Here is a 20669-nt window from a genome sequence, read left to right as displayed (position 1 = left end):
CTCACCTTTCCACTTTGGTAACCATAAGTTTGTTTTCAAAGCCTGTGAGTCTGTTTCTGTTTTGTAAATAAGTTCATTTGTATTATATATTTGTCTTTCTTTGTCTGACTTATTTCATGTAGTATGATAATCTCTAGGTCTATCCATGTTCCTGCAAATGGCATAATTTCATTCATTTTTTATGGCTGAGTAATATTCCATCGTATATATGTACCACATCTTCTTTATCCATTCATCTGTCAATGGAAGTTTAGGTTGTTTCCATGTCTTGACTATAGTGCTAAATAGTTATGCAATGAAAACTGGGGTATGCGTATCTGTTCTAATTATGTTTTTCTCCTGATATACTCCAGGAGTGGGATGCTGGATCATATGGTAGCTCTATTTTTAGTTTTTTAAGGAACCTTTGTAGTGTTCTCCATTGTGGTTGTACCAATTTACATTCCCGCCAACAGTGTAGGAGGATTCCCTTTCCTCCATACCCTTTCCAGCATTTATTGTTTGTAGACATTTTGATGATGGTCATTCTGACTGGTGTGAGGTGATACCTCATTGTAGTTTTTATTTGCATTTCTCTAAGAATTAGTGATGTTGAGCATCCTTTCATGTGCTTTTTGGCCATCTGTATGTATTCTTTAGATACATGTCTATTTAGGCCTTCTGCCCATTTTTTTGATTGTGTTTGTTTGTTTGATATAAAGCTGCATTAGCTGTTTGTATATTTTGGAGATTAATCCCTTGTCAGTCACTTCATTTGCAAATATTTTCTCCCATTCTGTGGGTTGTCTTTTCATTTTGTTTATGGTTTTCTTTGCTGTGCAAAAGTTTTTAAGTTTAATTATGTCCCATTTGTTTATTTTTGTTTTTATTTTCATTACTCTAGGAGACAGGTCCAAAAAATACTGTTGCAATTTATGTCAGAGCGTTCTGCCTATGTTTTCCTCTAGGAGTTTTATAGTTTCTGGTATTACATTTAGGTCTTCAATCCATTTTGAGTTTATTTTTTTGTATGGTGTTAGAGAATGTTCTAATTTCATTTTCTTACATATAGCTGTCTGGTTTTCCCAACATCACTTGTTGAAGAGACTGTCTTGTCTCCATTATAAAGCCTTGTCTCCTTTGTCATAGATTAATTGACCATAGTTGTGTGGGTTTATTTATGGGCTTTCTATCCTGTTCCATTGATCTGTATTTCTGTTTTTGTGCCAGTATCTTGCTCTTTTGATGACTGTAGCTTTGTAGTATAGTCTGAAGTTAGGAGCCTGATTCCTCCAGCTCCATTTTCCTTTCTCAAGATTATTTTGGCTATTCAGCATCTTTGTGTTTCCTTACAAATTTTAAGATTTTTTTGGTTCTATATCTGTGAAAAAGGTCATTGGTATTTAGATAGGGTTTGCATTGAATATGTAGATTGCCTTGGGTAGTATACTCATTTTGACAATGTTGATTCTTCCAGTCCAAGAATATGGTATATCTTTCTATCTGTTTGTGTCATCTTCGATTTCTTTCAGCAGTGTCATAGTTTTCAGAGTACAGGTCTTTTTCCTCCTTAGGTAGGAGGTATTCCTAGGTATTTTATTATTTTTGATGTGATGGTAAATGGGATTGTTTCCTTAATTTCTCTTTCTGATCTTTCATTGTTACTGTATAGAAATGCAAGAGATTTCTGTGCATTAATTTTGTGTTCTGCAACTTTACTGAATTCATTGATGAGTTCTCCTTGGGTTTATCCTGTATGGGACTCTCTGAGCTTCCTGGACTTGAGTGAATGTTTCCTTTCCTATGTTAGGGAATTTTTTGGCTATTATCTCTTAAAATATTTTCTCAAGACTTTCTCTTTCTCTTCTTTTTCTGGAACTCCTATAATGCTATTGTCCATGTGTTTAATGTTGTCCCAGAAGTCCCTTAGACTGTCCTCATTTCTTTTCATTCTTTTTTCTTTATTCTGTTCTGCAGCACTGATTTCCACCAATCTGTCTTCCAGCTCACTTATTTATTTTCCTGCCTCATTTATTCTGCTATTGATTCTTTCTAGTGTATTTTTCATTTCAGTTCCTGTATTGTTCAAATCTTTTTTTTTTTTTTTTTTTTTTTTAATTTTTTTCCTTTTTTGTTAAAATTTTTTTTTTTTTTTTTGTTCTTTAAATCTTCTAGCTCTTTGGTAAACATTTCTTTTATCTTCTCAGTCTGTGCCTCCATTCTTTTTCTGAGATCTTGGATCATCTTTACTATCATTACTCTGAATTCTTTTTCACGTAGATTTCCAGTCTACACTTCACTTAGCTGTTCTTCTGGGGTTTTATCTTATTCCTTTTTCTGCTACCTCATTTAGTCTAACTTTCTGTGTTTGTGTTCTCCATTCCACAGGCTGCAGAATTGTAGTTTCTCTTGATTCTGATATTTGCATTCTAATGGGTGAGGTTGGTCCAGGGATTTGTGCAGGCTTCCTGGTGGGAAGGACTGATGCCCACCCCCTGGTGGATGGAGCTGGGTCTTATCCCTCTGGTGGGCAGGACTGTGTCAGTTGGTGTGTTTAGAGGCATCTCTGGGCTCAGGACAACTTTAGGCAGCCTGTCTGCTAAAGGTTGGTCTATGTTCCCACCCTATTGGTTGTTTGGCCTGAGTCATCCCAGCACTGGAGCCTGCAGGCTGTTGGGTGGGACCAGGTCTTGGTACCAATATGGCCACCTCCATGAGCGCTCACACTAGTGAATACTATCTGGAGTCTCTGCCACCAGTGTTATTCTCCTCATAGTGAGCCACAGCTGACCCCCAACTCCCCAGAAGATGCTCAACGACCCACAGGTCAGGCTGGCCCAGGCCCCTATGGAGTCACTGCTTTGCCGTGCATTCCAGTGTACACTAAACTTTGTGTGTGCCCTCCAAGAGTGGAGTCTCTGTTTTCCCCAGTCCTGTGGAATTCCTGCATTCAATCCCTACTGGCCTTCAAAGCCAAGTGCTCTGAAGCCTCCTCCTCTTGATGGCAGACCCCCAGGCTGAGGAGCCTGATATGGGGCTCAGAACTCTCACTCCTGTTGGAGAATCTCTGTGATATAATTATTTTCCAACTTATGGGTCACCCACCCAGTGGAAATGGGATTTGATTATATCACAAAAGTGCCCCTCTTACCACCTTGCTGTAGCTTCTTCTTTGTCTTTGGATGTAGAATATCTTTTTTGGTAGGTTCCAATCTTTTTTTGAGATGCTTGTTCAGCAGTTAGTTGTGATTTTGGTGTTTACATGAGAGGATGTGAGCGCAGTCCTACTCTGCCATCTTGTCTTCCAATTTTCTATTATAGCTGTTTTAACATCTACCTGTGTTAATTCTATCATCTCTGTCATTTCTGTCTTTTTCTATTGACTAATTTTTCTCCTAGTCATGGAAATGTTTTCTGTGATTTCATATTCTTATTAATTTTTACTTGAATTCCAGCTGTGATTATTAGGTTGTTGAATGCTGAATCATGCAAATTTCTAAAGCTTTTTCTTTATGTGTTTCTCTCTTCTCAGTGTCTCACCTGCATAATTTCTATATGTTTCAGCACTTACTATTAACCTTTTTTTTTTTTTTTGCTTTTATTTTTTCCATTCTAGTCCATGTGTAGTGATAGCTCCTTATTGTTTTTATTTGCACTTCCTTCATTATTTAAGGATACTTTGACACACCTAGTTGCCATTCATATATCTTTGTGAAGTATCTGTTCAAGTCTTTTGCCCATTTTTAAAGTGAGTTTATTGTCTTCTTGAGTTTTGAAAGGTTTTATTTTTTTCCAAAATAGTTTTGTTATTCTAGATCCTTTGTATTCCCAGAAAAGTTTTAGAATCATACTGACACTGCTAAAAAAAAAGTCATTGGTATTTGTATTTACATGAAATATATAGGACCATTAAGGATAAACTTATTTTAACAATTTTGTGTACTTTGGTCAATCAAAATGGGCCAATGATTTGAACCAATATTTCATAAAGAAGATAAATGAATGTTAAATAATACTATGGAATGATGTGCAACAGTATTACTCATGAGAGAAATGCAAATTCAAACAGTTACATTACATTACACACCCATTAGTATGGCTAGAATGAAAAATAATGAAAATACAAAGTATAGATGATATGATGGAACAACATTGTGGAACATACTTTGCTAATATAAAGTTGAACATCCACTTTGAAAAAGGTATAAGCAGTTCCTTATGGATTTAAACATATAATTACTAAATAACTGAGAAATTCCACTATTGAGTTTTTATCATATACTAAGATTTTTATACTATTTCTTATACCTCCAAACTGGACACAGTCCTAATGCCTATCAATAGGAGAAAGCATTTTAAAGTATGCTATAGTCATACTATAGAATACAGATGACCTTAAACAAGGCAGTAGTTAGAGATTCTGACTCCTGTGTAACCAAAAATCCACGTATAACACCATAGTTGGCCCTCTGTATCTGTGGTTCGATTCTGCATTCAACCTATCACATATCGTGTAATACTATAGTATTTATTTATAGAAAAAAATCTGCTATATAATTGGACCCACACAGTTCAAACCCAGGTTGTTCAAGGGTCAATTGTACTATACTACTTAATAAAAATGAATAAAAACTATTAATACATACAAGTTTATGGATAAACCTCAAAAACATTATGCTAAATAGGAGAAACTAGACCAAAAAGTGAAAATACTGAATGATTCTATTTATAAGTTCCTGAAAAGACAAAATGAATCATTAAAATAATCAGGTAAGTGGTGGCCTGAGATGAGAGTTGGTAGATTGACTGCAGGAATGCACAAAAAACTTTCTGAGGTGGTGGAAATAGTCTCTTAATTTTAGTAGATTTACATGGGCACATATCAATACATTTGTCAAACCTTACTGTACTGTATTTAAAATGAAGATATATTGTGGAATGTAAAGTATAACTCAATAAGTAGCTTTTTAAAAACTCAATAGTTGCATTTAACAGCTCATTAGACATAGCTAAAGACTTATCTGGAAAAAAGTCAGGAGAAGTTATTTTTAATGTAGTATAGAAAGGCCAAAAATGGGAAACCTAAATGTCCATCAATAGATGAATGGAGAAAAAAGATGTGGGGTATATATGTACAATGGCATATTATTCAACCATAAAAATATGAAATCTTGCCATTTTGTGACAACGTGGACAAATCTAGAGGATATTATTATAAGTGAAATAAGTCAGACAAAGACAAATATCTTATGATCTCACTTATATGTGGAATCTAAAAAACAAAACAAACAAACAAACCAAAATGAAAACAGATTCACAGAGAACAAACTGGTTGTCGCCAGAGGAGGGGGTTGTGGAAGGTGATGAATTAGGTAAAAGGGATTGAAAGGTACAAACCTCCAGCTATAAAATAAATAAGTCACGAGAATGTAAAAAAAAGTTCCAAAAAGGAAGGAAAGAGAGAATGGGATAGAGGCCATTTATGAAAGGATAATAATTGAGAATGTTTTTAGGACTGATAAAATATGCCAATATTCATATTAGAGAAGCCTAGTAAATCTCAAGCAAATAAGAAAGAAGGGGAAAAAGAATCATTATAGTCAACCTCAAAAACCTCAAAGATAAGGAGAAGAGACCTAGAGAAAGAGAGAAAAAAGATAAACCTTAAAGATATAGCACTGAGATAGATAGCTTACCTCTCAAGATTATCAGTGGAAACTAGAAGATATTTGAATCATATTTCTGATTTGCTGAAAGTGCCTGAGAATGTAAAATTCTATGCTCAGCAATGATGTATTTCTAGAATGAGGGTAAATGAATATATTTTCAGAGGAAAACAGAGAGTTTCCTAGATGTCAGGTCTGAGGAGCAAGAAACTGTAAATAACACATAAAAGGACAAATATGAAGGTTCACATAAACAAAAATTAACTGTATAAGACAACATTAATTTTGTTTTCTTTGGACTAAAACTAGGATAGGATTGAAATAGAGATAAATAATAGTGTAAGGCAGAAGGTGATAAAAGGATTTAAAATGATCTAAGGTTCTTATATATTCTTAAAGGATAGTAAAGACTTTGATTAAGTTTTTCTTAAGTGTATGTATTGTAACCTTCAAACTAATTAAGGGAAAATAGAATTATGAGGAAAGTAATCCAAAAAATGTAATAAATGAGAGAAAAATAAACACAAAATAGGGTAAATAGAAATCACACAAATAGAAAGCACAAAATAGACAAAAAATTAACTCCCAATACATTATGAGTTATATTAATTATAAATATTAAATATTCCAGTTGAAAATAAAAATCCAACTATTTGATGGTTTTGAGCTGCCTTTAAAATACATGAATTCAGAAAATTCAAATTTAAAAACATGGAAAAATATGTATATACAAATTATAAAGCAGAAGCAGCTGAAGCTATATTAATATAAAATGAAATATTCTATATGTGTGTGTATATATATATACATATATATTTTTTTTTTGCAGTATGTGGCCTCTCCCGTTGTGGAGCACAGGCTCTGGACACACAGGCTCAGGGTCCATGGCTCATGGGCCTAGCCACTCCGCGGCATGTGGGATCTTCCCTGCATCGGCAGGCAGACTCTCAACCACTGCGCCACCAGAGAAGACCTATATGTATATATTTTAAAATACAATTCATAAACATTTTAATGGTATATATATATTTTTACTTTTCTGTATGTATATCAACTTTTAAAAATTAAATAAAAGAAGGGAGACTACTAAAGCAGTAGGATTGCAATTTGTAATTTCTAAAACTGTAGAGAAAAAAATGGAGTTATAATAAAACCTTAGCTCAAAATAAAGCAAGAAAGGAAAGATATAATAAATTAAAAATGCAAAGCAAGATAGAAATGCATTCACTGTAGTAATGAAATGAATGTAAATGAATTAACTTCCAAAATATTATAGATTACTTGTTTGTCTAGAAAAAATAAAAAGAGCTCTATACAGCTTATTAAAATACACTAAGCAAAGAAACAATACAATGAAACAAAATAAAGGAATTAAAACCCACATACCAGGTAAATATTAACCAAAATAGTAAACATTGAAACCCCAAATGGACATTTTAAAATAATCTCACAAGTAAGCACAAATGGAAAATTCTCAAATAATATAGTAGCAATTCAAATTTAGCAATATATGAGAAACTGAATAACCAGGCACCCACAAACATGTAGATACCTCCATTCTTCTCATAAAAAGGGGATTGTTTTCCTGTGGGAATGACCACATTCTATGAACCCCATTGTAGCAAAATACCTTCAACAAATGATCTGATCTCATCTTCATGGATTACTATACATTCTCTGGGGTTTACCCATGTGCGCCATCCTTGGGTTTGAGGAGAGATATTGGCTGGTTTTACTTCAGTTACTATTGAGTTATTAGTGTTTTGGACTCTGGTCTAGGATTTTTACCATTATTTCTAACATAGCCTTCATGAAAATATATGATATGCTTTCTAAACCACTGCCAAAAAATAAAGCTTGTAGTTATTTTTTGTCCAGTCACATTTTTTAACAGTCTTGCATAGTGACAACAGCTCAAGCTGTGAGTCATATGTATGTGTACCTCCGATTTGGATTTGATTATTCACTGTCTGACACTAGGCCAGTGATAAAACCTTTCTTAAACTCTATCTGTATAAAAATGTGAAAACAATAATATCATCTGTAATATACATAACCACCCTTTTGGAAAGCAATTTATTTACTGTAAATTTACTGTAAATGTTTTTCATACCTTTTGGTCATATTCTCAGATCTGACCATACCTTATAAGAAAACAAAAGAGGAATATTAAATAAATTTTGATATTGTGTTCCTCCATATCTCCTCTGTCCAAATATTGGGTTGGCCAAAATGTTCACTCAGGTTTTTCTGTAAGAGAGTATGGAAAACAATGAACAGACTGTTTGGCCAACCCAATACTTCAGTGTATGTCTCTAGAAGATAAAAATTAAAAATCCTTATTTATTTACTTTTTATTGAAATATGATTGACTTATTATATTGGTATCAGATGTAAAATATACTGATTTGATATTTTTGTAGATTATACTCCATATAAAGTTATTATAAAATATTGGCTATATTCTCCATGCTGTACATCATATCCCTGTATCTTATTTATTTATTTAAGTTAAATATCTTTAATTTTATTTTATTAAATTTTTTATACAGAAGGTTCTTATTAGTCATCCATTTTATACACATCAGTGTATACATGTCAACCCCAATCTCCCAATTCATCACACCACAGCCCCCACTCCCCCACTGCTTCCCCCGTTTAGTGTCCATACGTTTGTTCTCTACATCTGTGTCTCAATTTCTGTCCTGCAAACATTCATCTGTACCATTTTTCTAGGTTCCACATATATGCGTTAATATAAGATATTTATTTTTCTCTTTCTGACTTGCTTCACTCAGTATGACAGTCTCTATATCCATCCACGTCTCTACAAATGACCCAATTTAGTTCCGTTTTATGGCTGAGTAATATTCCATTGTATACCATATCTTCTTTATCCATTCGTCTGTTGACGGACATTTAGGTTGCTTCTATGACCTGGCTATTGTAAATAGTGCTGCAATGAACATTGGGGTGCATGTGTCTTTTTGAATTATGGTTTTCTCTGGGTATATGTCCAGTAGTGGGATTGCAGGGTCATATGGTAATTCTATTTTTAGTTTTTTAATGAACCTCCATAGTGTTCTCCATAGTGACTGTATCAATTTACATTCCCACCAACAGTGCAAGAGGGTTCCCTTTTCTCCACACCCTCTCCACCATTTGTTGCTTGTAGATTTTCTGATGATTCCCATTCTAAATAGTTTGAGGTGATAACTCATTATAGTTTTGATTTGCATTTCTCTAATAATTAGTGATGTTGAGCAGCTTTTCATGTGCTTCTTGGCCATCTGTATGTCTTCTTTGGAGAAATGTCTATTTAGTCTTCTGCCCATTTTTGGATTGGGTTGTTTGTTTCTTTAATATTGAACTCCATGCGCTGTTCATATATTTAGGAAATAAATCATTTGTCCATTGATTCGTTTGTAAATATTTTCTCCCATTTTGATGGTTGCCTTTTCATCTTGTTTATGCTATCCTTTGCTGTGCAAAAGCTTTTAAGTTTCATAATGTCCCATTTGTTTATTTTTGTTTTTATTTCAATTACTCTAGGAGGTGCATCAAAAAAGATCTTGCTGTGATTTATGTCACAGAGTGTTCTTCCTATGTTTTCCTCTAAGAGTTTTATAGTATCCGGCCTTACATTTAGGTCTCTAATCCATTTTGAGTTTATTTTTGTGTATGGTGTTAAGAAGTGTTCCAATTTCATTCCTCTACATGTAACTGTCCAGTTTTCCAAGCACCACTTATTGAAGAGACAGTGTTTTCTCCATTGTATATCCTTGCCTCCTTTGTCATAGATTAGTTGAACATAGGTGCATAGGTTTAGCTCTGGGCTTTCTATCTTTTTTTTTTTTTAACATCTTTATTGGGGTATAATTGCTTTACAATGGTGTGTTAGCTTCTGCTTTATAACAAAGTGAATCAAACATACATAAACATATGTTCCCATATGTCTTCCCTCTTGCATCTCCCTCCCTCCCACGCTCCCTATACCACCCCTCCAGGCTGCCACAAAGCACCAAGCCAATATCCCTGTGCCATGCGGCTGCTTCCCACTAGCTATCTACCTTACTACGTTTGTTGGTGTGTATATGTCCATGACTCTCTCTCGCCCTGTCACAGCTCACCCTACCCCTCCCCATAACATCAAGTCCATTCTCTAGGAGGTCTGTGTCTTTATTCCTGTCTTACCCTAGGTTCTTCATGACATTTTTTCCCTTAAATTCCATATATATGTGTTAGCATACGGTATTTGTCTTTCTCTTCCTGACTTACTTCACTCTGTATGACAGACTCTAGGTCTATCCACCTCATTACAAATAGCTCAATTTCGTTTCTTTTTATGGCTGAGTAATATTCCATTGTATATATGTGCCACATCTTCTTTATCCATTCATCCGACGAGAGGCACTTAGGTTGTTTCCATCTCTGGGTTATTGTAAATAGAGCTGCAATGAACATTTTGGTACATGAATCTTATTGAATTTTAGTTTTCTCAGGGTATATGCCCAGTAGTGGGATTGCTGGGTCATATGGCAGTTCTATTTGTAGTTTTTGAAGGAACCTCCATACTGTTCTGCATAGTGGCTGTATCAATTCACATTCCCACCAGCAGTGCAAGAGTGTTCCCTTTTCTCCACACCCTTTCCAGCATTTATTGTATCTAGATTTTTTGATGATGGCCACTCTGACTGGTGTGACATGATATCTCATTGTAGTTTTGATTTGCATTTCTCTAATGATTAATGATGTTGAGCATTCTTTCATGTGTTTGTTGGCAGTCTGTATACCTTCTTTGGAGAAATGTCTATTTACGTCTTCTGCCCATTTTTGGATTGGGTTGTTTGTTTTTTTGTTATTGAGCTGCATGTGCTGCTTGTAAATTTTGGAGATTAATCCTTTGTCGGTTGCTTCATTTGCAAATATTTTCTCCCATTCTGAGTGTTGTCTTTTGGTCTTGTTTATGGTTTCCTTTGCTGTGCAAAAGCTTTGAAGTTTCATTAGGTCCCATTTGTTTATTTTTGTTTTCATTTCCATTACTCTAGGAGGTGGGTCAGAAAGGACCTTGCTGTTATTTATGTCATAGAGTGTTCTGCCTATGTTTTCCTCTAAGAGTTAGATAGTTTCTGGCCTTACATTTAGGTCTTTAATCCATTTTGAGCTTATTTTTGTTTATGGTGTTAGAGAGTGGTCTAAACTCATACTTTTACATGTACCTGTCCAGTTTTCCCAGCACCACTTATTGAAGAGGCTGTCCTTTCTCCACTGTACATTCCTGCCACCTTTATCAAAGACAAGGTGTTCATATGTGCATGGGTTTATCTCTGGGCTTTCTATCCTGTTCCATTGATCTATCTTTCTGTTTTTGTGCCAGTACCATACTGTCTTGATAACTGTAGCTTTGTGGTATAGTCTGAAGTCAGGGAGCCTGATTCCTCCAGTTCCTTTTTTCGTTCTCAAGATTGCTTTGGCTATTCAGGGTCTTTTGTGTTTCCATACAAATTGTAAAATTTTTTATTCTAGTTCTGTGAAAAATGCCAGTGGTAGTTTGATAGGGATTGCATTGAATCTATAGATTGCTTTGGGTAGTAGAGTCTTTTTCACAATGTTGATTCTTCCAGTCCAAGAACATGGTATATCTTTCCATCTATTTGTATCATATTTAATTTCTTTCATCGGTGTCTTATAATTTTCTGCATACAGGTCTTTTGTCTCCTTAGGTAGGTTTATTCCTAGATATTTTATTCTTTTTGTTGCAATGGTAAATGGGAGTGTTTTCTTGATTTCACTTTCAGATTTTTCATCATTAGTATATAGGAATGCCAGAGATTTCTATGCATTAATTTTGTATCCTGCCACTTTACCAAATTCATTGATTAGCTCTAGTAGTTTTCAGGTAGCATCTTTAGGATTCTCTATGTATAGTGTCATGTCATCTGCAAAGAGTGACAGCTTTAATTCTTCTTTTCCGATTTGGATTCCTTTTATTTCCTTATCTTCTCTGATTGCTGTGGCTAAAACTTCCAAAACTATGTTGAATAAGAGTGGTGAGAGTGGGCAACCTTGTCTTGTTCCTGATCTTAGTGGAAATGATTTCAGTTTTTCACCATTGAGGATGATGTTTGCTGTGGGCTTGTCATATATGGCCTTTATTATATAGACGAAAGTTCCCTCTATGCCTACTTTCTGCAGGGTTTTTATCATAAATTGGTGTTGAATTTTGTCAAAAGCTTTCTCTGCATCTATTGAGATGATCATATGGTTTTTCTCCTTCAATTTGTTAATATGGTTTATCACATTGATAGATTTGCGTATATTGAAGAATCATTGCATTCCTGGAATAAACCCCATTTGATCATGGTGTATGAACCTTTTAATATGCTGTTGGATTCTGTTTGCTAGTATTTTGTTGAGGATTTTTGCATCTATATTCATCAGTGATATTGGCCTGTAGTTTTCTTTCTTTGTGACATCCTTGTCTGGTTTTGGTATCAAGGTGATGGTGGCCTCGTAGAAGGAGTATGGGAATGTTCCTCCCTCTGCTATATTTTGGAAGAGTTTGAGAAGGATAGGTGTTAGCTCTTCTCTAAATGTTTGATAGAATTCGCCTGTGAAGCCATCTGGTCCTGGGCTTTTGTTTGTGGGAAGATTTTTAATCACAGTTTCAATTTCAGTGCTTGTGATTGGTCTGTTCATATTTTCTATTTCTTCCTGATTCAGTCTTGGCAGGTTGTGCATTTCTAAGAATTTGTCCATTTCTTCCAGATTGTCCATTTTATTGGCATAGAGTTGCTTGTAGTAATCTCTCATGATCTCTTTTATTTCTGCAGTGTCAGTTGTTACCTCTCCTTTTTCATTTCTAATTCTATTGATTTGAGTCTTCTCCCTTTTTTTCTTGATGAGTCTGGCTAGTGGTTTATCTATTTTGTTTATCTTCTCAAAGAACCACTTTTAGTTTTATTGATCTTTGCTATTGTTTCTTTCATTTCTTTTTCATTTATTTCTGATCTGATTTTTATGATTTCTTTCCTTCTGTTAGCTTTGGGGTTTTTTTTGTTCTTCTTTCTCTAATTGCTTGAGGTGCAAGGTTAGGTTGTTTATTCGAGGTGTTTCCTCTTCTTAAGGTGGGCTTGTATTGCTATACACTTCCCCCTTAGAACTGCTTTTGCTGCATCCCATAGGTTTTGGGTCATTGTGTCTCCATTGTCATTTGTTTCTAGGTATTTTTTGATTTCCTCTTTGATTTCTTCAGTGATCACTTCATTATTAAGTAGTGTATTGTTTAGCCTCCATGTGTTTGTATTTTTTACAGATTTTCCTGTAATTGATATCTATTCTCATGGCGTTGTGGTCAGAAAAGATACTTGATACAATTTCAATTTTCTTAAATTTACCAAGGCTTGATTTGTGACCCAAGATATGATCTATCTGGACAATGTTCCATGAGCACTTGAGAAAAATGTGTATTCTGTTGTTTTTGGATGGAGTGTCCTATAAATATCAATTAAGTCCATCTTGTTTAATGTATCATTTAAAGGTTGTGTTTCCTTATTTATTTTCATTTTGGATGATCTGTCCATGGGTGAAAGTGGGGTGTTAAAGTCCCCTACTATGAATGTGTTACTGTCGATTTCCCCTTTCATGGCTGTTAGTATTTGCCTTATGTATTGAGGTGCTCCTATGTTGAGTGCATAAATATTTACAATTGTTATGTCTTCTTCTTGGATCAATCCCTTGATCATTATGTAGTGTCCTTCTTTGTCTCTTCTAATAGTCCTTATTTTAAAGTCTATTTTGTCTGATATGAGAATTGCTACTCCAGCTTTCTTTTGGTTTCCATTTGCATGGAATATCTTTTTCCATCCCCTTACTTTCAGTCTGTATGTGTCTCTAGGTCTGAAGTCGGTCTTGTAGACAGCATATATATGGGTCTTGTTTTTGTATCCATTCAGCCAATCTGTGTCTTTTGGTGGGAGCATTTAGTCCATTTACATTTAAGGTAATTATCGATATGTATGTTCGTATTCCCATTTTCTAAATTGTTTTGGGTTCGTTATTGTAGGTCTTTTCCTCCTGTTGTGTTTCTTGCCTAGAGAAGATCGTTTAGCATTTGTTGCAGAGCTGGTTTGGTGGTGCTGAACTCTCTCAGCTTTTGCTTGTTTGTAAAGGTTTTAATTTCTCCATCAAATCTGAATGAGATCCTTGCTGGGTAGAGTAGTCTTGGCTGCAGGTTTTTCTCCTTCATCACTTTCAGTATGTCCTGCCACTCCCTTCTGGCTTGTAGGGTTTCTGCTGAGAGATCAGCTGTTAACCTTATGGGGATTCCCTTATGTGTTATTTGTTGTTTTTCCCTTGCTGCTTTTAATATGCTTTCTTTGTATTTAATTTTTGACAGTTTGATTAATATGTGCCTTGGCATATTTCTTCTTGTATTTATCCTGTATGGGACTCTCTGTGTTTCCTGGACTTGATTAACTATTTCCTTTCCCATATTAGGGAAGTTTTCAACTAAAATCTCTTCAAATATTTTCTCAGTCCCTTTCTTTTTCTCTTCTTCTTTTGGAACCCCTATAATTCGAATGTTGGTGCATTTAATGTTGTCCCAGAGGTCTCTGAGACTGTCCTCAGTTCTTTTCATTCTTTTTTCTTTATTCTGCTCTGCAGTAGTTATTTCCACTATTTTATCTTCCAGGTCACTTATCCATTCTTCTGCCTCAGTTATTCTGCTATTGATCCCATCTAGGGTACTTTTAATTTCATTTATTGTGTTGTTCATCATTGCTTGTTTCATCTTTATTTCTTCTAGGTCCTTGTTAACTGTTTCTTGCATTTTGTCCATTCTATTTCCAAGATTTTGGATCATCCTTATTATCATTATTCTGAATTCTTTTTCAGGTAGACTGGCTATTTCCTCTTCATTTGTTAGGTCTGGTGCATTTTTAACTTGCTCCTTTATCTGCTGTGTGTTTTTCTGTCTTCTCATTTTGCTTATCTTACTGTGTTTGGGGTCTCTTTTTTGCAGACTACAGGTTCATAGTTCCCGCTGTTTTTGATGTCTGTCTCCAGTGGCTAAGGTTGGTTCAGTGGGTTGTGTAGGCTTCCTGGTGGAGGGGACTAGTGCCTGTGTTGTGGTGGATGAGGCTGGATCTTGTCTTTCTAGTGGGCAGATTCACGTCTGGTGGTGTGTTTTGGGGTGTCTGTGGCCTTATTATGATTTTAGCCAGCCTCTCTGCTAATGGGTGGGGTTGTGTTCCTGTTTTGCTAGTTTTTTGACATAGGTTGTCCAGCACTGTGGCTTGCTGGTCGTTGAGTGAAGCTGGGTGCTGGTGTTAAGATGGAGGTCTCTGGGAGATTTTCGTCATTTGATTTTATGTGGAGCTGGGAGGTCTCTTGTTGACCAGTGTCCTGAAGTTGGCTCTCCTACCTCAGAGGCAGAGCCCTGCCTCCTGGCTGGAGCACCAAGAGCCTTTCATCCCATGGCTCAGAATAAAAGGGAGAAAAAGTAGAGGGAATTAGTAGAAGTATGAGGAAAGAAAGAAGGAAAGGAGGGAAGGAAGGAAGGAAGGAAGGAAGGAAGGAAGGAAGGAAGAAAGAAAGAAGCAAAGAAGGAAAGAAGGCAAGAAGGAAAGAAAGGAGGGAGGGAGGGAGCAAGGAAGGAAGGAAGGAGGGAAAGAAGGAAAAAAGACAGAAAGAAAGAAGATAGAGTAAAAATAAAATAAAGTATAATAAAGTTATTGAATTAAAAATTCTTATTTAAAAAAAAAGGGACGGATAGAACCTTAGGACAAATGTTGGAAGCAAAGCTATACAGACAAAATCTTACACAGAAGCATACACATACGCCCTCACTAAAAGAGGTAAAGGGGGAAAAATCATAAATCTTGCTGTCAGAGACCACCTCCTCAATTTGGGATGATTCGTTGTCTAAAGGAGGGAAGGAAGGAAGGAAAGAAAGAAAGAAAGAATGAATGAAGGTAAAGTATAATAACATTATTAAAATTAAAATTGATTATTAAGAAAAAAAAATTTAAAAAAAAAACATGGACGGATAGAACCCTAGGACAAATGGTGGAAGCAAGACTATACAGACAAGATCTCACACAGAAGCATACACATACACATTCACAAAAAGAGGAATAGGGAAAAAAATCATAGATCTTGCTCCTAAAGTCCACTTCCTTAATTTGGGATGATTGGTTGTCTATTCAGGTATTCCACAGATGCAGGGTATATCAAGTTGATTGTGGAGCTTTAATCCGCTGCTTCTGAGGCTGCTGGGAGACATTTCCCTTTCTCTTCTTTGTTCTCACAGCTCCCAGGGGCTCAGCTTTGGATTTGGCCCTGCCTCTGCGTGTAGGTCGCTGGAGGTCATCTGTTTTTTGCTCAGACAGGACGGGGTTAAAGGAGCCGCTGATTCGGGGGCTCTGGCACACTCAGGCCGGCGGGGAGGGAGCGGCACGGAGTGCGGGCCGGGCCTGTGGCGGCAGAGGCCGGCGTGACTTTGCACCAGCCTGAGGCCTGCCGTGCATTCTCCTGGGGAAGTTGTCCCTGGATCCCGGGAACCTGGCAGTGGCGGGCTGCACAGGCTCCGTGGAAGAGGGGTGTGGAGAGTGACCTGTGCTCGCACACAGGCCCCTTGGTGGCGGCAGCAGCAGCCTTAATGTCTCCCGCCCGTCTCTGGGGTCCGCGCTTTTAGCCGCGGCTCGTGCCCTTCTCTGGGGTCCGCGCTTTTAGCCGCGGCTCGCGCCCGTCTCTGGAGTTCCTTTAAGCAGCGTTCTTAAACCCCTCTCCTCACGCACCAGGAAACAAAGAGGGAAGAAAAAGTCTCTTGCCTCTTCAGCAGGTGCAGACTTTTCCCCGGACTCCCTCCCGGCTAGCCGTGGTGCACTAACCCCTTCCGGCTATGTTCAAGCCGCCAATCCCAGTCCTCTCCCTACGCTCCGTCCGAAACCGAAACCCGAGCCTCAGAGCCTCAGCTCGCAGCCCCGCCCGCCCCGGCAGGTGAGCAGACAAGCCTCTCGGGCTGGTGAGTGCCGGTCGGCACCGATCCTCTGTGCAGGAATCTCCCCGCTTTGCCCTCCGCACCCATCGCTGTGCACTCCTCCATGGCTTCGAAGCTCCCCCCTCCGCCTCCCGCAGTCTCCGCCCGTGAAGGGGCTTCCTAGTGTGAGGAAACTTTTCCTTCTTCACAGCTCCCTCCCACTGGTGCAGGTGGCGTCCCTATTCTTTTGTCTCTGTTTTTTCTTTTTTTTTTTTCTTTTGCTCTACCCAGGTACGTGGGGGAGTTTCTTGCCTTTTGGGAGGTCTGAGGTCTTCTGCCAGCCTTCAGTAGGTGTTCTGTAGGAGTTGTTCCACGTGTAGATGTATTTCTGGTGTATCTGTGGGGAGGAAGGTGATCTCCACGTCTTACTCTTCCGCCATCTTCCGCCAAAGCTCTCTGGGCTTTCTATCTTTTTCCATTGATCTATGTTTCTGTTTTTGTGTCAGTACCATATTGTCTTGATTACTGTAGCTTTGTAGTATAGTCTGAAGTCAGAGCGTCTGATTCCTCCACCTCTGTTTTTTTCCCTCAAGGCCTCTTTGGCTATTCAGGGTCTTTTGTGTCTCCATACAAATTTTAAGACTTTTTGTTCGAGTTCCATAAAAAATGCCATTGGTAATTTGATAAGGATTGCTTTGAATCTGTAGATTGCTTTGAGTAGTATAGTCATTTTCACAATACTGATTCTTCCAATCCAAGAACATGGTATATCTCTCCATCTGTTAGTACCATCTTTAATTTCTTTCACCAGTGTCTTATAGTTTTCTGCATACAGGTCTTTTGTCTCCTTAGGCAGGTTTATTTCTAGGTATTTTATTCTTTTCTTGCAGTGGTAAATGGGACTGTTTCCTTAATTTCTCATTCAGATTTTTCATCATTAGTGTATAGGAATTAAAGAGATTTCTGTGCATTAATTTTGTATCCTGCAATTTTACCAGATTAGCTGATTAGCTCTAGTAGTTTTCTGGTGGCATCTTTAGGATTCTCTATGTATAGTATCATGTCATCTGCAAACAGTGACAGTTTTGTTTCTTCTTTTCCAATTTGGATTCCTTTTATTCCTTTTTCTTCTCTGATTGTTGTGGCTAGGACTTCCAAAACCACGTTGAATAGTAGTGGTGAGAGTGGACATCCTTGTCTTGTTCCTCATTTTAGAGGAAATGCTTTCAGTTTTTCACCATTAAAAATGATGTTTGCTGTGGGTTTGTCATATATGGCCTTTATTATATTCAGGTATGTTTCCTCTATGCCCACTTTCTGGAGAGTTTTTATCATAAATGTGTGTTGAATTTTGTCAAAATCTTTTTTTGCATCTATTGAGATGATCATATGGTTTTTATCCTTCAATTTGTTAATATGGTGTATCACATTGATTGATTTGTGTATATTGAAGAATCCTTTCATCCCTGGGACAAATCCCACTTGATCACAGTGTACAATCCTTTTAATGTGTTGTTGGATTCTCTTTGCTAGTATTTTGTTGAGGAATTTTGAGTCTATACTCATCAGTGATATTGGTCTGTAATTTTTTATTTTTTTGTAGTATCTTTGTCTCATTTTTGTGTCAGGGTGATGGTGGCCTCATAGAATGATTTTGGGGGTGTTCCTTCTTCTGCAATTTTTTGGAAGAGTTTGAGAAAGATGGGTGTTAGCTCTTCTCTAAGTGTTTGATAGAATTCACCTGTGAAGGTTTCTGGTCCTGGACTTTTGTTTATTGGAATATTTTTAATCACAGTTTTAATTTCATTATTTGTGATTGGTCTGTTCATATTTTCTATTTCTTCCTGGTTCAGTCTTGGGAGGTTATACATTTCTAAGAATTTGTCCATTTCTTCCAGGTTGTCCATTTTATTGGCATAGAGTTACTTGTAGTTGTCTCTTAAGATGCTTTGTATTTCTGCAATGTCTGTTGTAACTTCTCCTTTTTCATTTCTAATTTTATTGATTTAAGTCCTCTCCCTCTTCTTCTTGATGAGTCTGGCTAATGGTTTATCAATTTTGTTTATATTCACAAAGAGCCAGCTTTTAGTTTTATTGACCTTTGCTATTGTTTTCTTTGTGTCTATTTCATTTATTTCTGCTCACATCTTTATGACTTCTTCCCTTCTGTTAACTTTGGGTTTTGTTTATTCTTCTTTCTCTAATTCCTTTAGGTGTAAGGTTAGATTGTTTATTTGAGATTTTTCTTGTTTCATGAGGTAGGTTTGTATAGCTATATACTTCCCCCTAGAACTGCTTTTGCTGTATCCCATAGGTTTTTGATCATCATATTTTCATTGTCATTTGTCTCTAGGTATTTTTTGACTTCCTCTTTGATTTCTTCAGTGATCTCTTGTTTATTTAGTAACATATTGTTTAACCTCCATGTATTTGTGTTTTTTATGTTTTTTCCCTGTAATTGATTTCTAATCTCAGAGTGTTGTGATCAGAAAAGATGCATGATATGATTTCAATTTTCTTACATTTACTGAGGCTTGATTTGTGACCCAAGATGTCATCTATCCTGGAGAAAGTTCTGTGCACACTTAAGAATAAAGTTAAATCTGCTGGGTTTGGATGGAATGTCCTTTAAATATCAATTAAATCTATCTGGTCTATTGTGTAATTTGAAGCTTTTTTTTCCTTACTAATTTTCTGTTTGGATGATCTTTCAATTGGTGTAAGTGAGGTGTTAAAGTCCCCCACTATTATTGTGTCACTGTTGATTTCCCCTTTTATAGCTGTCAGCAGTTACCTTATGTTTTGAGGTGCTCCTACATAGGATGCATATGTATTTATAATTGTTATATCTTCTTCTTGGATTGATCCCTTGATCATTATGTAGTGTCCTTCCTTGTCTCTTGTAACATTCTTTATTTTAAAGTCTATTTTATCTGATATGAGTATTGCTACTCCAGCTTTCTTTTGATTTCCATTTGCATGGAATATCTTTTTCCATTCCCTCACTTTCAGTCTGTTTGTGTCCCTAGATCTGAGGTGGGTCTCCTGTACACAGCATATATATTGGTCTTGTTTCCGTATCCATTCAGCAAGCATGTGTCTTTTGGTTGGAGCATTTAATCCATTCACGTTTAAGGTAATTATTGATATGTATGTTCCTATTACCATTTTCTTAATCGTTTTGGGTTTGTTTGGTAGGTGTTTTTCTTCTCTTGTGTTTCCCACTTAGAGAAGTTCCTTTAGCTTTTGTTGTAGAGCTGGTTTGGTGATGCTGAATTCTCTTACCTTTTGCTTTTCTGTAAAGCTTTTGATTTCTCCATCGAATCTGAATGAGATCCTTGCAAGGTAGAGTAATCTTGGTTGTAGGTTCTTCCCTTTCATCACTTTAAATATATCATGCCACTCTGTCTGGCTTGTAGAGTTTCTGTTGAGAAATCAGTTGTTAACCTTATGGGATTTCTCTTGTATGTTATTTGTCATTTTTCCCTTGCTGATTTCAGTAATTTTTCTTTGTCTTTAATTTTTGCCAATTTTATTACTATGTGTCTCAGCATGTTTCTCCTTGGGTTTATCCTGTATGGTACTCTATGTGCTCCCTGCACTTGGGTGGCTATTTCCTTTCCCATGTTAGGGAAATTTTCGACTATAATCTCTTCAAATATTTTCTTGGGTCCTTTCTATCTCTCTTCTCCTTCTGGGACCCCTATAATGCGAATGTTGTTGCCTTTACTGTTGTCCCAGATGTCTCTTAGGCTGTCTTCATTTCTTTTCATTCTTTTTTCTTTATTTTGTTCTGCAGCAATGAATTCCACCATTCTGTCTTCCAGGTCACTTATCTGTTCTTCTGCCTCAATTATTCTGCTATTGATTCCTTCTCGTGTATTTTTCATTGCAGTATTATATTGTTCATCTCTCTTGTTTTGTTCTTTAATTCTTCTAGGTCTTTGTTAAACATTTCTTGCATCTTCTCGATCTTTGCCTCCATTCTTTTTCTGAGGTCCTGTATCATGTTCACTATCATTATTCTGAATTCTTTTCCT

Source organism: Aethalodelphis obliquidens, unplaced genomic scaffold (genome assembly GCF_003676395.1).
Source record: "Aethalodelphis obliquidens isolate GAN/ISIS:26980383/991018 unplaced genomic scaffold, ASM367639v1 scaffold19, whole genome shotgun sequence".
In the NCBI taxonomy this organism is placed as follows: domain Eukaryota; kingdom Metazoa; phylum Chordata; class Mammalia; order Artiodactyla; family Delphinidae; genus Aethalodelphis; species Aethalodelphis obliquidens.
The sequence above is the reverse complement of the archived record's forward strand: the minus strand, read 5'-3'. Positions refer to the sequence as shown.